This window comes from Bubalus kerabau, chromosome 20 (assembly GCF_029407905.1).
Source record: "Bubalus kerabau isolate K-KA32 ecotype Philippines breed swamp buffalo chromosome 20, PCC_UOA_SB_1v2, whole genome shotgun sequence".
Lineage (NCBI taxonomy): Eukaryota > Metazoa > Chordata > Mammalia > Artiodactyla > Bovidae > Bubalus > Bubalus kerabau.
Window position 1 is genome coordinate 11,504,952 of NC_073643.1, and position 21,746 is coordinate 11,526,697.

The window sequence follows — 21,746 nt, forward strand, 5'->3', positions numbered from 1 at the left end:
GGAAGTGACATGCCCAACTCCTAAAATTTGTATAAGATTGCTTCTAGGGACATTCCAGACATAATTCACTTCCCAAGGATATCTGGCCGAGGGGATGAGGAGCAGCTGAAAGCTAGTCCAAACTCCCCTCAGCAAGCATCCGTCCATACTTTTTTCTAATTCACACACATCCACCGTCACACGGGAGAGAGTGTGATTTCAATTTCTCACAAAAGTGCCCTGAGGGTTAGTGGTGACCACGGCCAGTCTGGATGCCCACGTACAGACCCTGGCTCTGCAGAATGCTGCAGTTACTAGAGTAAGTCACCTACATACGAACCTTTGAGTTGCGAACTTTCACAGATGCTAATGCCCCATCACATAAAATTAGTATTAATTAATTCTTAATTGTTATGTTTAATATTATTTAATTTTAATTATTTATTTAATTTTAATATAATTTAACATTAATTTAATACTTAATAGATAAATTGTATTAATGCTAATATTATTAGTATTCATATTTGCATGCCCCATCACATAAATCAGTTCATGTGTTGGGTGGATACCGTCACATGCATGCCTCCTCTACAGGTGGCTGTGCCTTTGAGTACTTTACCGTAGGACCGTGTATAGACTGCAGCAGTACATTATCTTTATAGATAGAGCTGAATCCAGCAAGGAACCAGAACCTGTGCCATCAACATCAGGCGTGAGTGAAACTGCAGCCTGCCCTCCATCCCCTGTTGCTGACTACCCTTCAGCTCTGCCATTTCCCACAACTTCCCCCTCCTCTCATCAGTAACTCTTCTTGCCTGCTCACTTGATGCCCACTGCCATACTATCCTACTATACTTTTCAGGGTAATGTCCTATAAAAGTGTTTCATTTTTTGTAATGTATTATTTATGTGAAAAGTAGTATAAACCTATTACAGGAGAGTACTATATAGCCTATTATCTTAGTTGGGCATCTGGGCTCACTTTGTTGGACTTAGGAATGCGCAATCAGAACAGAACTCATTCGTATACAGGGAACTTATTGTACTACGGTTTACCTGAGGCTGGCCTTTTAAAGGTAACATTCTAAGTCTATGGGAAAATGCACTTTTAAGTTGTGTGAAATTGAGACTATGCAATTAAGGGGACAGGACTGAACAAGTCTCAGGGGAGGCAGAGTGAAGCTTGATACTGGAGACGCCATCAGAGTCCTCCTAATTACTGATATTGTTATTAATAAAAGTAATGTCACACTGTTAGGTCTGGTCTCTATCTGTAATATCTTTGCTACTATTTTCAAACTCTAAATGAATCCTGAATTGGGACTACCCAGTGGGGGAATTTTGAGGTCTTTATCACATGTCCTGAAAGGAAAATGCTTTCATCTCATTGTTAAAAAAAAAAAAATCAAAGTCTGTCTGAATTCAGGTTCTCATGGCAACACATTCTGAGACTAAAGACTACACTACATTACTGCAAAACATCTAGAGGTGCCATTACAAAAGGGTCAGTGTTTGACCACCAGCCAAGGGAAAACAAAATAAATAGAGCAAACAAACTCTATGCACCTGGACTGGATCCCTGTGCTTCTTTACTCAGGTCTCTCTGCTGGACTTATATATGTATACCTGAATTTCTCACCACTGCCCTCATGACCATGAGACCTCTACTCACCCACCCAGTCAGCAGGCTCCCCATCTCTTTCAAGTGCCTCTTTGAAGCTTATCAAAGCCACTTCTCTCACTGTCCCTTCAATTTTCCCTTTAAATAGCTTCTAAAGCGTAAAGTCCCTCACCTGGCTCTTTCTGGTTACTCTACAGTGGTACCTATGGATAATGGACATTTCAATGACTATTTCTGGCTTAATGATTCCCAAACGATTCACATGGCCAGTCAAGCTCATGAATTCCCAGAGGACTCATCATGAAGATGATAAGAACCCTAAGACACTGGTGAACATCCTAACTTGGATATTTCAGATGGAGATGACCTAAATGCTCTGACCTTGAGAAGTCATGCTTGTACATTTAATAGAGAAGTTCCACCCTGATCAGGGGCTCTGAACACTGTCGCTGGGGTATCAGGGACTTCCACTTCTGGTAATGGCAGCCTGGGCAAATTAGACCAACTCTCTTGCTGAGAATGATTAGAACCACTAGAAATAAAGCCTGAAAGTGACTGGAGTGATAAGAAACCTGTGACAAGCTGCCAGAACAAAAGAGCTAGAAAGAAACAAAATCTCAGATGGGTAAGACTGTCCTTTGTAGTTCCTTTTCCCTCAAAGACTTCTGTTGAATTTACAAGAAAGAGCGGGACTTAGAAGCCAGCCAGGACATCTGACAGCGTCTTGGGTTTAGAAGGGAGAACAACTGGATTCTTTTTATTGTTCCAAGCCCACCTGCTGGGATGAAAAAGCCCTCCTGACTGAGTTTGGTGGAGGAAGGAGGCGGCTCCATGCAAGCATGCCACACACTCATACTCTTTGTACTCAAGTTCAGCAATTTTTCATAAACACATAATGCTTTGCTGCATGCCTTTAGTTGAATTTCTGAGCATTACTGTGGCTGTTTGGGACCAAGTTTTCCAACTTTTCAGATGCATTCGGGGCAAGTGGCTTTTCAACATTCTCACTCCGTTGTGCCAGAAGTAAGAAGTCCCCACAGCTTTTTAAACCATTCTATGATGGCTTGTCCAAATTCCTTAGGCTATTAACATCTCTATACATATTTTTTCTTTCTCTATGACTCTCTTTGTCCTTCTGTTTTATATAATATACATCTCTAAACATGCATATAGCTATATTTTTTGTTAGCTTACCTGACAATCTGTATCTTTGGATAGGACATTTTAATGCATTTTTATTACTGTGATAACAGCAACATTTGCATGTTTCTTCTTTCCTTTGACCTTCAGTTTTTCAAAATTTCCCCTTTCCTTTACTATATTGAAGTTTTAAATATTTTTCCACTTTTTTCTTCTTCACTGGTTTGGAAATTTTCAATTCACTTTATATTTCTTTAATGATTACTTTTGATTTCCATGCTGCTGCTACTGCTGCTAAGTCACTTCAGTCATGTCTGACTCTGTGAGACCCCATAGACGGCAGCCTATCAGGCTCCACCGTCCCTGGGATTCTCCAGGCAAGAACACTGGAACGGGTTGCCAAATCCTTCTCCAATGCTTGAAAGTGAAAAGTGAAAGTGAAGTCGCTCATATGTAACTTAAAAATCAATCATTTTTCATGTGTTTGTTAGCCATCTGTATGTCTTCTTTGGAGAAATGTCTATTTAGTTCTTTGGCCCATTTTTTGATTGGGTCATTTATTTTTCTGGAGTTGAGCTGTAGGAGTTGCTTGTATATTTTTGAGATTAGTTGTTTGTCAGTTGCTTCATTTGCTATTATTTTCTCCCATTCTGAAGGCTGCCTTTTCACCTTGCTAATAGTTTCCTTTGTTGTGCAGAAGCTTTTAAGTTTAATTAGGTCCCATTGTTTATTTTTGCTTTTATTTCCAATATTCTGGGAGGTGGGTCATAGAGGATCCTGCTGTGATGTATGTCAGAGAGTGTTTTGCCTGTGTTCTCCTCTAGGAGTTTTATAGTTTCTGGTCTTACGTTGAGATCTTTAATCCATTTTGAGTTTATTTTTGTGTATGGTGTTAGAAAGTGTTCTAGTTTCATTCTTTTACAAGTGGTTGACCGGTTTTCCCAGCACCACTTGTTAAAGAGATTGTCTTTAATCCATTGTATATTCTTGCCTCCTTTGTCAAAGATAAGGTGTCCATATGTGCGTGGATTTATCTCTGGGCTTTCTATTTTGTTCCATTGATCTATATTTCTGTCTTTGTGCCAGTACCATACTGTCTTGATAACTGTGGCTTTGTAGTAGACCCTGAATTTCATGCCAGTCAGAATGGCTGCAATCCAAAAGTCTACAAGCAATAAATGCTGGAGAGGGTGTGGAGAAAAGGGAACCCTCTTACACTGTTGGTGGGAATGCAAACTAGTACAGCCACTATAGAGAACAGTGTGGAGATTCCTTAAAAAACTGGAAATAGAACTGCCTTATGATCCAGCAATCCCACTGCTGGGCATACACACTGAGGAAACCAGAAGGGAAAGAGACACGTGTACCCCAATGTTCATCGCAGCACTGTTTATAATAGCCAGGACATGGAAGCAACCTAGATGTCCATCAGCAGATGAATGGATAAGAAAGCTGTGGTACATATACACAATGGAGTACTACTCAGCCATTAAAAAGAATACATTTGAACCAGTTCTAATGAGGTGGATGAAGCTGGAGCCTATTATACAGAGTGAAGTAAGCCAGAAAGAAAAACACCAATACAGTATACTAACGCATATATATGGAATTTAGAAAGATGGTAACAATAACCCTGTGTACAAGACAGCAAAAGAGACACTGATGTATAGATCAGTCTTATGGACTCTGTGGGAGAGGGAGAGGGTGGGAAGATTTGGGAGAATGGCATTGAAGCATGTATAATATCATGTATGAAACGAGTGGCCAGTCCAGGTTCGATGTACGATACTGGATGCTTGGGGCTGGTGCACTGGGATGACCCAGAGGGAGGGTATGGGGAGGGCGGAGGGAGGAGGGTTCAGGATGGGGAACACATGTATACCTGTGGCAGATTCATTTCGATATTTGGCAAAACTAACACAATATTGTAAAGTTTAAAAATAAAATAAAATTAAAAAAAAATGAAATACAGTCAAAAAAAAATCAATCAAATCAATATATTTATACTCCTCCTAAACAAATAAGAGCTTTAGTCAGTTTTAACTCCAAACACCGCCTTTCATTTTTAACTTTGTGTTAATTCTGTCTATCAAGGAATCAGCATTAAAAATGGGTATATTGTGTATTTCTGTAACCCTGTAAATTAGACATTAAAAAACATTCTTTTATACTGTCAGTGCTTGTAACCCATGGATTCTTTGCCTCACCATTTCTTTTGCATCGTTAAATACTTTCATGATTATTTTCTTCTTTTCTGGAATCCCTTCCATGAAATTCACTGGGTAAAAAACTTGTTTCTGTTTCTCTGACATTTCTTTATTTTGTCCTCTTTGAACAACTTTTGGTTTCCTTCAGCACTTCTGTGATATATCGCTGACTTATCCTTTACATTCTGTTTTGCTCCTGAGAAAGCGGCTGTCTTATTTCTCTTTAGATGATTTTTTTAATGGCTGCTGTGATCATCTTTTTCTTTGGTTGTGTGCAGTCTCGCTACTATGCATCTAAGTGCGGATTTTTTTTTCCTCTTTATCGTGGTTGAGATTTCTTGTGCTTTCTTAATATGAAGCTTTGTGACTTCAATTTCTGAATAATCTTTGCTACTCTCCCTTTACACGTCACCTGTCCCATTACCAACATGTATTTCCTCTTGTCACAATAATAAAAATGCATTAAAATAGCCCTTTAAAATACAGAGAGCTTACTCAAAGTTCATCACTCATAAATGCTCTCGTGTGTGTGTGTGTATCCCTACACAACTGTTTCATGGACTGTTTCTTAAAACCACCACTGCAAACAAATCCCTCTGTGTACCATTACTAGGAGGCTTCTTCACTACCATCTTATAGCTACCTGGGTCCCCTTCTTCCCCATCCATAATTCCTAAAAGAGTTTTGAATGGTGAGCCAGCCTCGCATATCTGGCCCAAGTCCTACTTGGTCTTGAAGCATATTTTACATATTTTTGGATTTAATTTGCTAAATTTTTCAAGAATTTGTATATCTAAGGACATTAGAAATATTCATGTGTCGTTTGCATTGTTTTAAGCTGTCTTTGGTTTTGATATAAGGAAAATTCTGGTTTCATAAAATCAGTTATGTTCTGAAGTAATTACGTAGAATTAAGTGTTAATTCTTCCTTAAATGTTTGGTAAAATTCTCCAATGAAACTGTCCGGGCATGGATATTTCATTGTGGGGAGATTTTTAAGTGAAAATTCAGCTTCTTTAATTGTTGTTGTTGTTCAGAGACTAAGTCGTGTCCGACTCTTTGCGACCCCGTGGACTATAGCAGGCCAGGCTCCTCTGTCTTCCACTATCTCCTGGAGTTTGCTCAAATTCAAGTCCAATGAATCGGTGATGCTTTCTAACCATCTCATCCTCTGTTGTCTCCTTCTTCTTTTCCCTTTAATAGTTGTATAATAATCTGAGCTATCTATTTCATTTGGTTGACTTTTAGTCAACCAGACTACTGTCTGTAGTTTTTAAGAATAGGTCCATTTTTTCTAAGTTGTAAAATCAGGAATTAAAATAGTTTGTGTGTGCTCAATCACTCAAGTTGTATCCCCAACTCTCTGTGACCCCGAGGACTGCAACCCACCAGGTTCCTTTGTCCATGAGATATCTCAGCAAAAATAATGGAATGGGCTGCCATTTCCTCCTTCAAGGCATCTTCCCAACCCAGGAATCAAACCCCCATCTCCTGCAGCACCTGCATTGGCAGGTGGATTCTTTACCACTGAGCTACCTGGGAAGCCCCCAGATAGTTCCTAGTATTCACTTACTACCTTTTGATAACTTCAGGATCTGTTGTGATACCATCTGTTTTATTCCTGATATTGGTGATTTGTGTCCTTTGCTCTTTTTTTTTTGTCAGTCATGTCACAGGTTTCTCAATCTTATTTTAAAGATGTTTTTTGATGTGGACCATTTTTAAAGCCTTTATTGAATTTGTTACAATATCATTTCTGTTTTATGCTTTGGGTTTTTTTTGGCCTTGAAGCATGTGGGATCCTAGCTCCCTGACCAGGTATCAAACCTGTGCTCCCCACACTGAAAGGTGAAGTTGTAACCACTGGACCGCCACAGAAGTCCCCCAATTTTATTATCTGTTTTCCAAGAGACAGCTTTTTGTCATATTAGTTGTCTCTACCGTTTTCAATTTCACTGAATTCTGTGTGGAATATAAAAACATCAAACCCAGAGTATCATAGTGGTTGCCAGGGGCTGAGAGGTGGGGGAAATGAGGAGATGTTAGTCAAAGGATATAAATTTTCAGTTACAAGATGGATAAGTTCCAGGGATCCAAGATACCACATGGTGACTACAGTTAATATTACTGTATCATATACCTGGAAGTTGCTATGAGAGTAGAGTTCTAATGTTCTCACCATGACAAAGGAAAAAAGATAATTATGTGAGGTGAAGATGTGTTAATTAACCATGCTGTGGAATCAACTCCTCATACAACTTTAACTTACACAGTGTTGTATGCCAATTATATCTCAACAGAGCTTGAAAAAAAGAAATCCCTCAGCAGATCCAGACTCTACTTGAACGAATCTCTAGCTACTCCTCTGAAATTCTCCTGAAACTCTTTATTCTCCAAATCCTAACTTCTGTAGCTTCTTTCTGTTCCGCAAACATGCCACGCTAGTTTACTCTTCAGATTCTAGCAACTCGGACTTCCTCAGACACTCTTTCCCAACAGCTTTGTATAAGTGATTTTTTCCAATCTTTCGAGTCAAAACCCAAACATCTTCTCAAAGGAACTTCCTGACCACCTACTTAGCAGCTTCACCTCTATCTACCCAGTCATTCTATTTTTAAATTTCTGCTTTAGCATTTGCCACTAATTTGCAACCATCTCCTGTGCGGTTTTGCTTGATTCTGTGTTTATCTTTTTCTTTGTCCTTAGAATGTAACCCCTTGTAGGCAGAAAAACCTATTGTTTTTATAATCCCTGATACAACCGCCCTTCTTAAAAAGTCTGCTGCTGCTGCTGCGTCGCTTCAGTCGTGTCCGACTCTGTGCGACCCCATAGACGGCAGCCCACTAGGCTCCCCTGTCCCTGGGATTCTCCAGGCAAGAACACTGGAGTGGGAAAAAGTCTTCTAGGCGTAATAAATATTAAGTGCATGGAGGAGTGAGGGTCTCTCTGACTTTCTATTCAGCTGTCAGCCTACAGGACCTGCTTTGTTCACCTACAGTGCCTGTTACATAAGCAGATTCTCTGTACTGAATGATTAATCATTTTAAAATGCTGAGTTTTTGCTTGATAAATACACTGATACTTGTCATTCTTGAATACTGTGAAAAACCATGCTGATAATTTCAGTGGGGAAAAAAAAGTGAACTTAGGCTTTAAAAGGCTTGCTAATGAGCTGGTTCCATTCTGTCTTGTCAATTCAACTGTACTAAAATGCTATGATTCTTTCCCCAGGTATAACTTTGCAAAGTATCTGCTAAGCTTTTCTGTTTTTGCTCCTCAGTTTCGAACTGTTTGGCCTTTCTTGTCACTTCCTCCCTCATTTCCTTTCCCAAGTAATTTATAAACAGGGGTGTCAGGGACAGCTGGGTCCCTGCATAGCACACTGGGCATACTTTCTGTGACTAGAGCAGTTATATTTATCATTTCCACACAAAAGCAACTTCGGTGCCATTTTTAGTCTCAGAGGGGACTTCGAGTGATCAAAGCTTTCTTCCTTGGACCAGGAAGCTTTATTTACTGAAATAAAATGCACAGAAAGGTGACAGCAAAGGGAGTCACGCAGTCTCCAGTTGGCACATGGTCTTCACCTTCCTCAGGAGGAGCCGCCTGGTTGCAGCATCACAGTCTCTAAACAGAGACCCCAAGGAGCAGGGAAACATGAATGAGAGTTGGCAGTTCACGCACGCAGGCAGACAGCTACAAAATGTTACTTGACATTAAAAGCGGTTTAGAAGTCAGTTTCTCCTTCACTGGAGACAGAATGTTCCAGTCTATTTCTGTGAGTCAAGCACTGTTTGAAATACTTATCTATGGCGAGACACATATTCTTATAAAAAAAAATCCTTATTCTAGGCATTCACTTTCTATCGTTCAGTAGAATTTCATGTAATTCCTCAGAAAATCTGGGGCTGGCCCTCACGATCTTACCAGCCTCCTTTTGTCCCTTCCCTAGGAAATGTTCACATGGAAAATCTTGCCTTTACTGAATGCACTATACACTTTCATTCTCTCAGTTCAAATGATACCTCCCCTGTGAAATCTTACTTGGCCCATCCTAAGCTGGAAAGGACTCCCCTTGTATTACACAATGATCTGTTCAGATATTCACCTCTCCAGTTGACTCTGGGACCATGACTGGATGGACCTCCATTGTATTTTCAAAACCTAAAATTGGGGCTAGCTAGGTTTATTTACTGAAGAAGATTTAAAACAATTTTAGAGGCATGCTAAGTTCAGCGTCTCATAAGCTGGGTATTGTTTTCTAATGCCAAAAAATATATATATTTTCCCTCACAAATCCAAGTCTAAATACCTAAGGACTAAATGTTGAATGGTTCTTCTTAGACTGTATCTTTTTAAGAGTAGAACAATGTCTCAGTTTTCTCTCTACCTGGCACCTGCAAAAGTGCCTGATACAGAAGATCAGATCAGATCAGATTAGTCGCTCAGTCGTGTCTGACTCTTTGCGACCCCATGAATCGCAGCACGCCAGGCCTCCCTGTCCATCACCAACTCCCAGAGTTCACTCAGGCTCACGTCCGTCGAGTCAGGGATGCCAGCCAGCCATCTCATCCTCTGTCGTCCTATTCTCCTCCTGCCCCCAATCCCTCCCAGCATCAGAGTCTTTTCCAATGAGTCAACTCTTCGCATGAGGTGGCCAAAGTACTGGAGTTTCAGCTTTAGCATCATTCCTTCCAAAGAAATCCCAGGGCTGATCTCCTTCAGAATGGACTGGTTGGATCTCCTTGCAATCCAAGGGACTCTCAAGCATCTTCTCCAACCCCACAGTTCAAAAGCATCAATTCTTCGGTGCTCAGCTTTCTTCACAGTCCAACTCTCACATCCATACATGATCACAGGAAAAACCATAGCCTTGACTAGCCAGACCTTTGTTGGCAAAGTAATGTCTCTGCTTTTGAATATGCTATCTAGGTTGGTCATAGCTTTCCTTCCAAGGAGTAAGCATCTTTTAATTTCATGGCTGCAATCACCATCTGTAGTGATTTTGGAGCCCAGAAAAATAAAGTCTGACACTGTTTCCACTGTTTCCCCATCTATTTCCCATGAAGTGGTGGGACCGGATGCCATGATCTTCGTCTTCTGAATGTTGAGCTTTAAGCCAACTTTTTCACTCTCCACTTTCACTTTCATCAAGAGGATTTTGAGTTCCTCTTCACTTTCTGCCATAAGGGTGGTGTCATCTGCATATCTGAGGTTATTGATATTTCTCCCGGCAATCTTGATTCCAGCTTGTGTTTCTTCCAGTCCAGTGTTTCTCATGATGTACTCTGCATATAAGTTAAATAAGCAGGGTGAAAATATACAGCCTTGATGAACTCCTTTTCCTATTTGGAACCAGTCTGTTGTTCCATGTCCAGTTCTAACTGTTGCTTCCTGACCTGCATACAAATTTCTCAAGAGGCAGATCAGGTGGTCTGGTATTCCCATCTCTTTCAGAATTTTCCACAGTTTATTGTGATCCACACAGTTAAAGGCTTTGGCATAGTCAATAAAGCAGAAATAGATGTTTTTCTGGAACTCTCTTGCTTTTTCCATGATCCAGCAGATGTTGGCAATTTGATCTCTGGTTCCTCTGCCTTTTCTAAAACCAGCTTGAACACTCAGTAAATATTTGCTGAAAATAACAGAAATACAACATTAAAAAAGAGACCAGTAATACAAAGTTGAGTCAGAACATCTGACTTCCAGAAATCATGGTCTAAGTTCCCACTACATTAGAAAAGCAGAAAGAAAAAAAGGAATTCCTTCTGGTTTAGAGTCCCCTCTCCAAAACTGCTGAGCTATGCGAAAAGGGGGGAAATCACTTTTCTAAGATGAACTGAAGCTACTAAAATAAGTTTAAAATTTTCAACCTGATGTTAATCTGTCCTTGGAAATAATATCACCTTTAATTCCTTAAGACCCTGAATATTTGCAGAACATTCTTATACTACTTCTCCTCGACTCTGAATTTCTGCAGCAGAAACTTAGATTGGTTTTAGGTTTTTGATGTGTTGTTACTATTAGTTCTCTAGTACTCAACTTAGCATCAGAAAAACCAAGGCTACAAGTAATAAATTGAGCTTCATATGTGAGCAGGAGCCAGTCTTAGAGAAGTGGTACATTTCCTCAGCATTCCTAGGCAAAGCTCCTTAAATTTAAGCAAATCATACATAATCATATTTTTATTCCCCATTTAAAGTTTTCTTCTTAAGCTCTTGCTGAGAAGGATCCATAACATCAAATGGACTTAGATGTTTCAGCCATAAATTTCAGTAATTTAAGATCAAACGCAGCTATTTCAGGAAGGAGCCAAGACAGGGTCAGCTGAGAACATCTACCTGGAGAAAAATCGAAAGTACTGAGCAAGAAGACTAGTGTTTGTGAATGCCTGGGTACGTGGAAGGATCAGGGGCTGGAGACAGGAAAGGAAAGCAGGATGACAAAGTAGGCCAAGATGCAACCTGGAATCCCTGCATGCTAAGTCACTTGAATTGTGGCTGACTCTGAGACCCCAAGGACCACCAGGCTCCTTTGTCCATGGGATTCTCCAGGCAAGAATACTGGAGTGGGTTGCCATTTCTTCCTCCAGGGCATCTTCCTAGTCCAGAGATTGAACCCAGGTCTCTTATATCTGCTGCGCTGGCAGGTGGGTTCTTTACCACAAGCACCACCTAGGAAGCCCATGGAATCCCTGGTGCACCATTTACTTTTATTTTGTATTTTAAAATAAGAATGAAGAAACATGTGCCAAAACACTGAGAACTTTGCATCCTCTCCTTGAAATTTCTGAATTTTGGAAACTGCTAGAAGAAACTGCAAAATGGCCTGGCTCTGCATCCTGAGGTCCAGAGGTAGCAACTTCACACAACAAAAAGAAAAGTAGGCCACACAGCAATGTGGATAGTGGGTGCTGGGCTTCATTTTATGCTTTCTGTTACTGGGTAGGTAAGCTATGGGTGATCTGATGAAGTAACCTAAGACGGAAAGATGGTGAGCCTTCTGGGTATGTGTCTTCATTCCGGGTTTAGAATTTTTCAGTTAAAAATCTCATACCCAGGCTTCTCCTAACTATTATACCTATGTCGATACATGCATCCTATTTTAGTCTTTTCCCATATAGGTCATTACAGAGTACTGAGTAGAGCTCCCTGTGCTATACAGTAAGTAGGTCCTTATGTGAAAGAAAGGGAAAGTGAAAGTCACTCAGTCATGTCTGACTCTTTGCAACCCCATGGACTTTACAGTCCATGGAATTCTCCAGGCCAGAATACTGGAGTGGGTAGCCTATCCCTTCTCCAGGGGATCTTCCCAACCCAGAGATTGAACCCAGGTCTCCTGCATTGCAGGCAGATTCTTTACCAGCTGAGCCACAGGGGAAGTCCAAGAATACTGGAGTAGGTAGCCTACCCCTTTTCCCGGGGATCTTCCCGACCCAGAGATTGAACCCAGGTCTCCAGCATTGTGGGTGGATTCTTTACCAACTGAGCTGTCAGGGAAGCCCAAGGGCCTTATGTAGTTACCTGTTTTATATATAATAATGCATATATGTCAATTCCAATCTCCCAACTTAGTCCTCCTTCCCTCTATTTTTGTAACTAGAGATTGTCATATAAGGACTAATTTTTAAACATCACCGAAGGAGAGGTGTTCAAGTTAGTTATACTATAGGCCCCTACTATACTACTGCTTAACCACCTTTTTATTCCTTGGTTATGTAAGTTATTATAGTAGTATGCTTTTAATTGTTAATATTTTATAGAAAAATGCCTGACTCTTGGAGGAAAAAATTATCAAATTTTTAGAGACTAAAATCTCACAAATTTTTAATCAGGTATAATGAAAACAAAGCTATCAACAAATTGACAGGTAAGAAGGAGAGGAACAAAGCTGTATTTTAATTAGCAGAAACAAAACATGTCTCAAACATCAGGCAACACATGACGATATCTATGCATAAAACACAAGATGTATCATCCTTTGTGAGATAAAATTATGTTTTTGAAAACCAGTAAAGTAGACCTAAATAAAAGGAGAAACATACTATGCTCGTGGACTGGAAGACAAAGTAGAGATGTCAGTGTGCTGACAATCAACTTAAGATTCAATCTCTTTCAACAGAAGAGTTAACAGATGACTAACAAAACTTGACAAGTTGAGTTTAAAATTTAGGAGAAAGCCAAAATCAAAAAATATAAAGAAAAATACCAAAGAAAAATGACTAGATAGGGAACAAGACAAAGATCTATTATCAAAAAATATTTATTAACAGAGTACTTTTAAAAGCCATTGATAAAACCAGCAAGATTTTGACTTAGTAACAAACAAACAGACCAATGGAACAGAGTACAATTCCAGGGACAACCTGATGGCAATGTAGAAACTTAGCGTAACACTTGTCAACTCTGGTATTTCAGAGAAATGGGGAAAGGATGTATTACTCAATGAACAGTACTAAATAAATACATTAGCTACATATATGGGGGAAAATAACATTGCAATTCCTACTTTTTACAAACATTTTTGTGAATAAAATGCTTAAATGTGCAGGGCAAAATTATAAAATTTTATAATTTTAAAATATGAATTATCTTTATAACAGAACTGTAAAGAAGCAATCCTTAAACAAAATGGAAATATTCAAATTTGACTGTTAAATGAATAACCTCCATTACTGAAAAAATACTGTAAGGGAAATTAAGGCATGTCACATACTAAGAAAAAAATAGCAGTGGGTCTCTATATGAAAGACACAAGAAATTCAGTAGAAAAAAATTGATAAATAATTTAAGCAGGTACTTCAGAGAAGAGGAAAAGGGAAGTTTATAGCATTACAATTTTACTTCCAGAAACATGAAGAATCTCAAGGAAACAACCTAACCTTACACCTAAAACAACTAGAGAAATAAAAACAAAACCCAAAGTTAGTAGAAGGAAAGAAATCACAAGATCAGAGCAGAAATGAATGAAATAGAGATGAAGAAAACAATAGAAAGATCAATGAAACTAAAAGCTGGTTCTTTGAGAAGATTAACAAAATTGATAAACCTTTAGCCAAACTCATCATCCAAAAAAAGGTGGAGGGGTGGGTAATGACTCAAATCAATAAAATCAGAAATAAAAAAGGAGATGTCACAGTGGACACCACAAAAATACAAAGAATTTATAGAGGCTACTATAAGAAACTATCGGAGAGGGCAATGGCACCCCACTTGCCTGGAAAATCCCATGGACGGAGGAGCCTGGTAGGCTGCAGTCCATGGGGTCCCTAAGAGTCGGACACGACTGAGCGACTTCACTTTCACTTTTCACTTTCATGCATTGGCGAAGGAAATGGCAACCCACTCCAGTGTTCTTGCCTGGAGAATCCCAGACAGGGGAGCCTGGTGGGCTGCCATCTATGGGGTCGCGAGGAGTCGAACACGACTGAATCGACTTAGCAGCAGCAGCAGCAGCAATGTAAGAAACTATACACCAATAAAATGGACAACCTAGGAGAAAAGGTCAAATTCTTACAAAGGCACAACTTTCAAGACTGAATCAGGAAGAAACAGAAAATATGAACAGACTCATCAAAACTGCTTAAATTGAAACTGTGATTTTAAAACTTCCAACAAACAGAAGTCCAGAATCAGATGGTTTCACAGGTGAATTCTATCAAACACCCAGAGAGGAGTTAACACCTATTCCTCTCAAACTCTTGCAAAAAACTGCAGAGGAAAGAACACTCCCAAGCTCACTCTACAAGGCCCCCATCACCCTGATACCAGACACAGATATCACAAAAAAAAGAAAATTACAGACCAATACCACTGATGAACAAAGATGCAAAATTCCTCAACAAAATACTAACAAGCTGAACCCAACAATACATTAAAAGGATCATACACCATGATCAAGTGGGGTTTATCCCAGGGACACGAGGACTCTTCAATATACATAAATCAATGCGATACACCATATAAACAAAATTGAAAGACAAAAACCACATGATAATCCTAATAGATGTAGACAAAATTCAACACCCATTTGTGATTAAAAAAAAAAACTCTCTAGAAAGTGGGCATAGAGGGAATATACTTCAACATAATAAAGGCCATATATGACAAACCCACAGCTAACATCGTTCTCAACAGTGAAAAACTGAAAGCATTTTCTCTAAGATCAGAAATAAGACAAGGGTGCCCACTCTTAACCATTATTATCCCACATAGTTTTGGAAGCCCTAGCCATGGCAATCAGAGAAGAAAAAAGAAATAAAGCAGTCCAAATAGGAAAGAAAGAAAACTGTCAGTGTCTGCAGATGACTTGATTCTATACACAGAAAATCCTAAAGATGCTACCAAAACCACTTGAGGTCATCAGTGAATTTGGTAAAGTTGCAGGATAGAGAAGAGGAAACTCAAATGAATTACCTGAGCAGTCCAAAGTAATTAAAACAGCCCAACATAATTAAACTATTTAATTTACAGTCATTTCTTATGTGTAGTGTCTCAAGGCACTTCATAGGAGCAGATGAAAGTTCTCTATTGAAAACCACACATCACTCCAGTCCTCAAAGAATTCTCATGCTTATCGTGGCAGCTCACAGTGGAGAGGGAGCGGGGAGAAGTACAAAACACAAACAAGATCAAGGCACATAAGATACTCATCAGAAACAACAGACATAATCAGAGCCTAAAAATGATAGGTACTAGCATTACCCAACTCAAAATGTTTAGTCTTTTTCAAGACTTGAAAATATGAGTGAGTGTAGACATATCGTTCATAAAATTTTTTAAATACAGCATTTCTAGAAATAAAATGAATTGTCTCAATTCCCCTCACTTCTTGGAGCTGGCACTTGTTGCTGGCACTTTTTAAAGGCAGGTGTGTCAGTCTGTATCAGTGTGTTTTGGAGGAATGGAAGCCCAGCTAAATAAAGGAACTCCACAGACCTTAGGACAGAAACTGTGCTTACTCCCTAGCGATTTCAGCATGTGCTGGCTCCCTGGTGCAGTCTGCATTTATACCTAGCAGCCTCCCATTTGTGGATGAGAGATGCTCTTGAACTCTTCAAACACTACTTGTTAGATCTTGGGCAAGGCAGCTCTCCTTTCAGAGCTCATCTAGTAGTTTTAGGCTGCTGACACCATTCCTCGGACATGGGTACCACTTTCCACTGGGAGTCCCAAAGTCAAAGTTGCTCTGGGATCCAAGGGGTCTGTCCTTGCTCAGTTTCCAATTAAACATTGCCTTTTTCTTCTATAGTCTACAAATTTGATTGATGGTTTGGTTTCAAAAAAGAAAGTAAATTAAACCCAGTAGACTATCTGACATGTGTGTAACTAAGACAGCTGAGGAACAGGTGATCTGAAATCCACAGCCCTTTCAATTAATTTAGTGGACTCACTTGGATCTAATTCTAAGAAAACCCATTTAGTGGCCATCAAGCTGTCAGTCAGAGACCCCTGAGTGAAGAGATGGGAGAGAAATAGGATTAAAGTAAAGCAATTACATTTTCCAAGGAGAAGACTTAATTTCATGAAAAGGAAGAGCAACAGGTGTTACACAGAATCAGCTGAAGTTTATTTAGGTTTGTGTCAATTTTTTTCCTCTATACTTTTTCTGGAAAAATCCATAAGGATGGTCTTTTTTTTAAACTTTATAACCAAAACTGGGAAAAGAGTATGACAAAGCTGTATATAGTCACCCTGCTTATTTAACTTATATGTAGAGTTGTCGTTGTTGTTTATTTGCTGTCGTATCCACCTCTTTGTGACCGCATGGACTGTAAGCCCACCAGCCTCCTTGGTCCATGGAATTGTCCAGGCAAGAATACTGGAGTACAGAATACATGTACAGATGTGCGAGTTGGATCATAAAGAAGGCTGAACACCAAAGGATTGATGCTTTCAACTGTGGTGCTGGAGAAGACCCTTGAGGGTCCCTTTCAAGGGACAGCAAAGAGAACAAACCAGTCCATCCTAAAGGAAATCAACCCTGAATATTCATCGGAAGGACTGATGCTGAAGCTGGAGCTCTAATACTTTGGCCACCTGATGCAAAGAGCCGACTCATTGGAAAAGACCCTGATGTTGGGAAAAACTGAAAGCAAAAGAAGGGGATGACAGAGAGTGAGATGACAAGATAGTATCTATGGACTCTATGACCTAAATTTGAGCAAATTCTAGGAGATAGTGGAGGAAAGAGGAGCCTGGCATGCTTCAGTCCATGGGGTTGTAAAGAGTCAGACGTGACTTAATGACTGAACAATCATGACCAAATAAGTCACTGTATAATCTGTCTGCTACTCAGAGTTTGCTCAGTTTTCATTATGAGAGGTTTTTCACTTTAAAGATTAGGGCCCAGGCTTTTTATGGGTGCACACTAGTTTTTGAAACACAAATCTCTCCCGTTCTCCATCTAATACAGTACTTACACATTAAAAACACCTAAAGACCCAAGGAGGCCATCAAGAGACATTTGTAACATACAAAACAAACAACTAACTTCTGGAATGTAAAAGAAATCTTGCACAGCAGAAAGAGAAAAAGAAGGAATTCAACAGACACTGAGCTAAGGATATGAAATAAGGCTCCAAATAGGTAATGAATATAAGGAAATTCAATGGTGGCAATAATCAGAGAAATGTAAATTAAAAATAAGACTTTGTTGTTCAAGGTTAGTTACACAAGTGTGTTGTGTCCTAAAATTTTACTTTGCTGTATACTTAGGACATTTTATCTTTTCCTTAGGTTTATCATATTTCACCAAGAAGTTAAAGAGGGCTGAGAAGTAAAAGCAGTAGAATAATATTTGAAAAGACAGATACCAATGTATATCCTTACAAATTGATAGGTTAGTCGCTCAGTTGTGTCTGACTCTTTGCGACCCCACAGGCTGAAGTCTGCCAGGATCCTCTGTCCATGGGATTCTCCAGCCAAGAATACTGGAGTGGGTTGCCATTTCCTCCTTCAAAGGATCTTCCCAACCCAAGGATCAAACCTGGGTCTCCACACTGCAGGTTGATTCTTTACCATCTGAGCCACCAGTGAGGCCTACAAACTGATAAAACTTAGACAACTGAAATATTATCAAATACTATCAGGGATGTAAGAAAACACAATATCTTCTACACTCCTAGTAGGAACATCAACTGGCAACATGGTGGACTGCACCCCGCAGGCCTGCAAACCCTGCACTTGCCCAGCTTCAAGACTGAAGAGCCCAGAGTCAGCACCATGGACAGCAATGGTTTAATGGAAGCAGGGGTCTTATGTGCCTGAAGCAAGGTCGCGGAGCGACACCCCACCGCGTGTGGCAGGACATGGCACTACTTTTCACAACAGGGGGAGAGGGATGTTACCAGTTATAGAGCAAACTGACATCTAGTTGGCTTATTGGTTACCAGAAAACCAGCAGAGGGACACGCCCCTCACTGCCCCTTTAATAAGATATCCATGGTGGAGAAGTTCTGATTTAAGATTACATTCATTAATTTAACATTTATACATACATTAATTTAACATTCACCAGCTGTGGCGGGGGAAGTAAGTAGCAAGTACAGTCACATGAGCAGGGTGCAAGTGAAGCAGGCCCTGGATGAGCAGGGCACATACAGACAGCAATCCCAGCGAGGAAAACATCAGCCACTGTTTAGTACCTTTTGGGAACCAGTGACAAGTTTCATGGGAAACAATTTTTCCAGGGTTGGGCGGGTGTTTGGGATGATCTAAGTGCACTGGGGAGCGGCTGTGAATAAAGACAAAGCTTCTCTCACTCATCAGCTGCTCACCTCCTGCTGTGTGGCCCAGTTCCTAACCGACCAGTCAATGGCTCAGGAGCTGGGGACCCCTGCTCTAGGACACAATTCCACTCCTGAAAATACACCAGAAATGCTCATTTAGATCCACATGGGAACATGTATAAGGAGATCAGCATCAGTAACAGTTCTTTGAATCTGATATTTGTTAAAAAAAAAAAAAAAAGGAGATACTACACCGGCTTTCCAGGTGATGGTAGTGGTAAAGAATCCATCTGCCAATGCAAGAGACTTTAAGAGATGCAGGTTTGATCCCTGGGTCAGGAAGATCCCCTGGAGGAGGGCATGGCATCCAGTATTCTTGCAAGGGAAACCCATGGACAGAGAAGCCTGGTAGGCTACAGTCCATGGGGATGCAAAGGGTCAGACACAAGTGACTTATCATGCACACAAGATATTACACATAAAAGTGCTTGGGTTAGTACCTTTCTACTCTGTGGATCACAGAATGAGTTAGTAAATGGGGAGAAAAAACCCAGAATATGATGGGACATACCTGGCTGGATCCAAGATGAAATGTGGAAAAAACTGAGGCTACCAAATTAAATATCACTCTAAACCCATTATTAGAAGTAAATAAAATTTCTCCTTGTAGTCTAGGCTTGTGGAGGAAAGTTAGGGTGGGGGCAGGGAACGAAAGCAAAAGAAAAAAGTGTTGGCAGAAGAGTGAGTGAATGAAGAAGTAATGAAGCCTGGAACAATTCAATTTTCTCAGTGTCTCTGAATCCCTGGCACACCTCAGAAAGTCATCCTGGGCAATGCAGATACTGGTGGCTGAAGAGCTGCCAGGGCATACGAGGACTCATGAAGTGACAAGACAAGCAAAGGAAGTCTACTCAGCTGACACAGTGAGTGACAGGGGTGAGGAAGAAACAAGGCCTTGAAGTGGGAGATAAATCAAAGAGGAAGAGCACAGAGGCGAAGGGACCGGAAAGAGGGTGATGTTTCAGCTTTAGAGTCCCAGGCCCATCAAAAGATCTGCATCTAAATTTATATTCTTCATAAAGGTAATCTCCGAATTTTACCAGCCTGACAGAGGAGCCAAAAGGCCCCATTTCTTGTCTCCTCTAGAGATAGGCTTTGCTATGGTTTGGTCCCACTTGTGTTAACAGCAAAGGAATTACATGTGCTATCTGTCCAGTGGTGTCACTTCGAGACCTTTGCCTGCAGAGAAACAGACAAAATGTCCAAGGCAGAGGTCCTCAACCCCTAGGCCAAAGACCAGTACTGGTCCATGGCCTGTTAGGAACTGGTCCCCACAGCAGGATGTGAGCTGCTGGGCAGGTGAAGCTTCTTTTGCATTTATAGCCACTCCCCATCACATTACCACCTGAGCTCCAGCTCCTGTCAGATCAGCAGCGGCCTTAGATTCTCATAGGAGCTTGAACCCTACTGTGAAGTGTGAACTCGAGAGATTTAGGTGGCATGCTCTTTAAACAATCACACATTCCACGCCGCCCAGCCAGGGAAAAAGTGTCTTCCACAAAACCAGTCCCTGGTGCCAAAAAGATTGGGGATCGCTGGTTCCAGGAATCAGCTAACACACCCATAGTTTCACACCATCCTTCCATCAGTATAAAATAAATGCAGTCGGGAATTACCAGAGAAGAAATTTAGAGCAGCAGCAGCCAAGACAGCCGAGAAGACAAGTCTCTTTCATTCTGAGTCCCACGCGGTGGAAGGAGGTAATCGGCGCTGCTACAGCCACCCCAACATACATCGTTGACTGAATTAATCACTCAGGTCAGCTTTCCCATGTGCCCAGAAATACAATCTAAAAGAACTAGGGAGCCTTTGACGAGGACACGATCAGTCACCACCCAGATTCACATTTAATATCATGAGGATTGATTGCCTTTCTACCTGAAATTACATAAGGAGGAAACCGAAACCTGCACAATTGCTACATTTGGGTAGAGATGTTTAGCATTCCACAGATCTGATAACTGGCTTTGCCTCCTGTGGGGTCCTATTATTGCACTCAGTTAGCTAAATAAACGTGTAATCTGTAACCGCTGGCATAAATTACCTATTTCACAGCCTGCTCCAGAGCATGAAAGAAATCAGGGAGAGAGGGAGAGACACCAATTTCTTTTTGTAATTGCATCTACTGCAGGCAAATTGATGAAATGGCTTATGCAGCTTATTAATTAAGTGAACTGACCCCAGAAAGGTAATACACAGCAGCTGCATCCGGCCAATCAAAGCAAGTATCTGTGGCTGTGACTCGGTGGGCTGCAGCTCGATTTAATAGAATTGACTGTTGCTTAGAGTCGTGCAACAGTCTCAAAGCCTGGGCCTGTGCCAGAAGCTGCCCCATCACCAGGGAGCCTGTTAGGAGGCAGAGTCTTGGGTCCCCACTCTGGACCCACTGTACACAATCTACACTTAAACATTCCCGCAAATAATTCATATGCACAATAAAGTATGAGAATAACTGGGTTAAACGAATGATACTGAGCTGATCAAACATCCCCTGCAAGACTATCTGAGATCCAAGCTCATTGTGGGGATCCGAGACCACACGCAGTGAGCTACTTTACACGGGCTCTGGCATCAGACCCAAAGGATACAAACATGACATCAACCTTTACCAGCTGTGTGCCCTTGGGTAAGTTGTCACCCTCTGTAGCTTCGGATTCCTTGACTCTAAAGTGGGATAACGACACTACTTTTCTGACAGGATGGTGATATGCATGCCAAGCTGCAAGCACGTGGCCTGCTCTGAGCCCCCAAAATAACTTCATCCTCAATATTATCATTTGAGGGTAGAGATGCTGAAGGTGTGACTTGGGAAAGCATAACTGAATCCAGTGGCCTCTGCTGCTAAACCTTGATTATATTCAGTACATTTGCTGACCCTCTGCTTGCCTCCTCCCGGCTCAATTCTCTGCAGGAAATGCATGGACTCCCTCAGTGACATTGTCTGAATCCTTAACATGCTTCTTACCTCCTAATGCAACTCATTTTTGTAGCAAGCTTTTTATCTTTTTTT

General features: G+C 40.7%; 2 long non-coding RNA genes across 5 annotated transcripts in view; both read right to left on the bottom strand.

Annotated features, from left to right (window-relative positions):
• Window positions 1-21,746, bottom strand: part of LOC129634894 (uncharacterized) — a 126,395-nt gene that overhangs the window by 59,178 nt on the left and 45,471 nt on the right. Inside the window, exon 6 of one of the 4 annotated variants that reach the window (XR_008705979.1) lies at window positions 12,368-14,438. The exons of the other annotated variants lie outside the window; for them this stretch is intronic. This is a non-coding gene — a long non-coding RNA (uncharacterized LOC129634894). Of the gene's footprint in view, window positions 1-12,367; window positions 14,439-21,746 lie in introns of those variants that run through there. 4 annotated transcript variants of the gene reach the window in all.
• Window positions 17,716-21,006, bottom strand: LOC129634895 (uncharacterized). Its single transcript, XR_008705981.1, has 2 exons — window positions 18,931-21,006; window positions 17,716-18,807 (listed from the first exon to the last, which is right to left on the bottom strand). It is a non-coding gene; the product is annotated as an uncharacterized LOC129634895 (long non-coding RNA).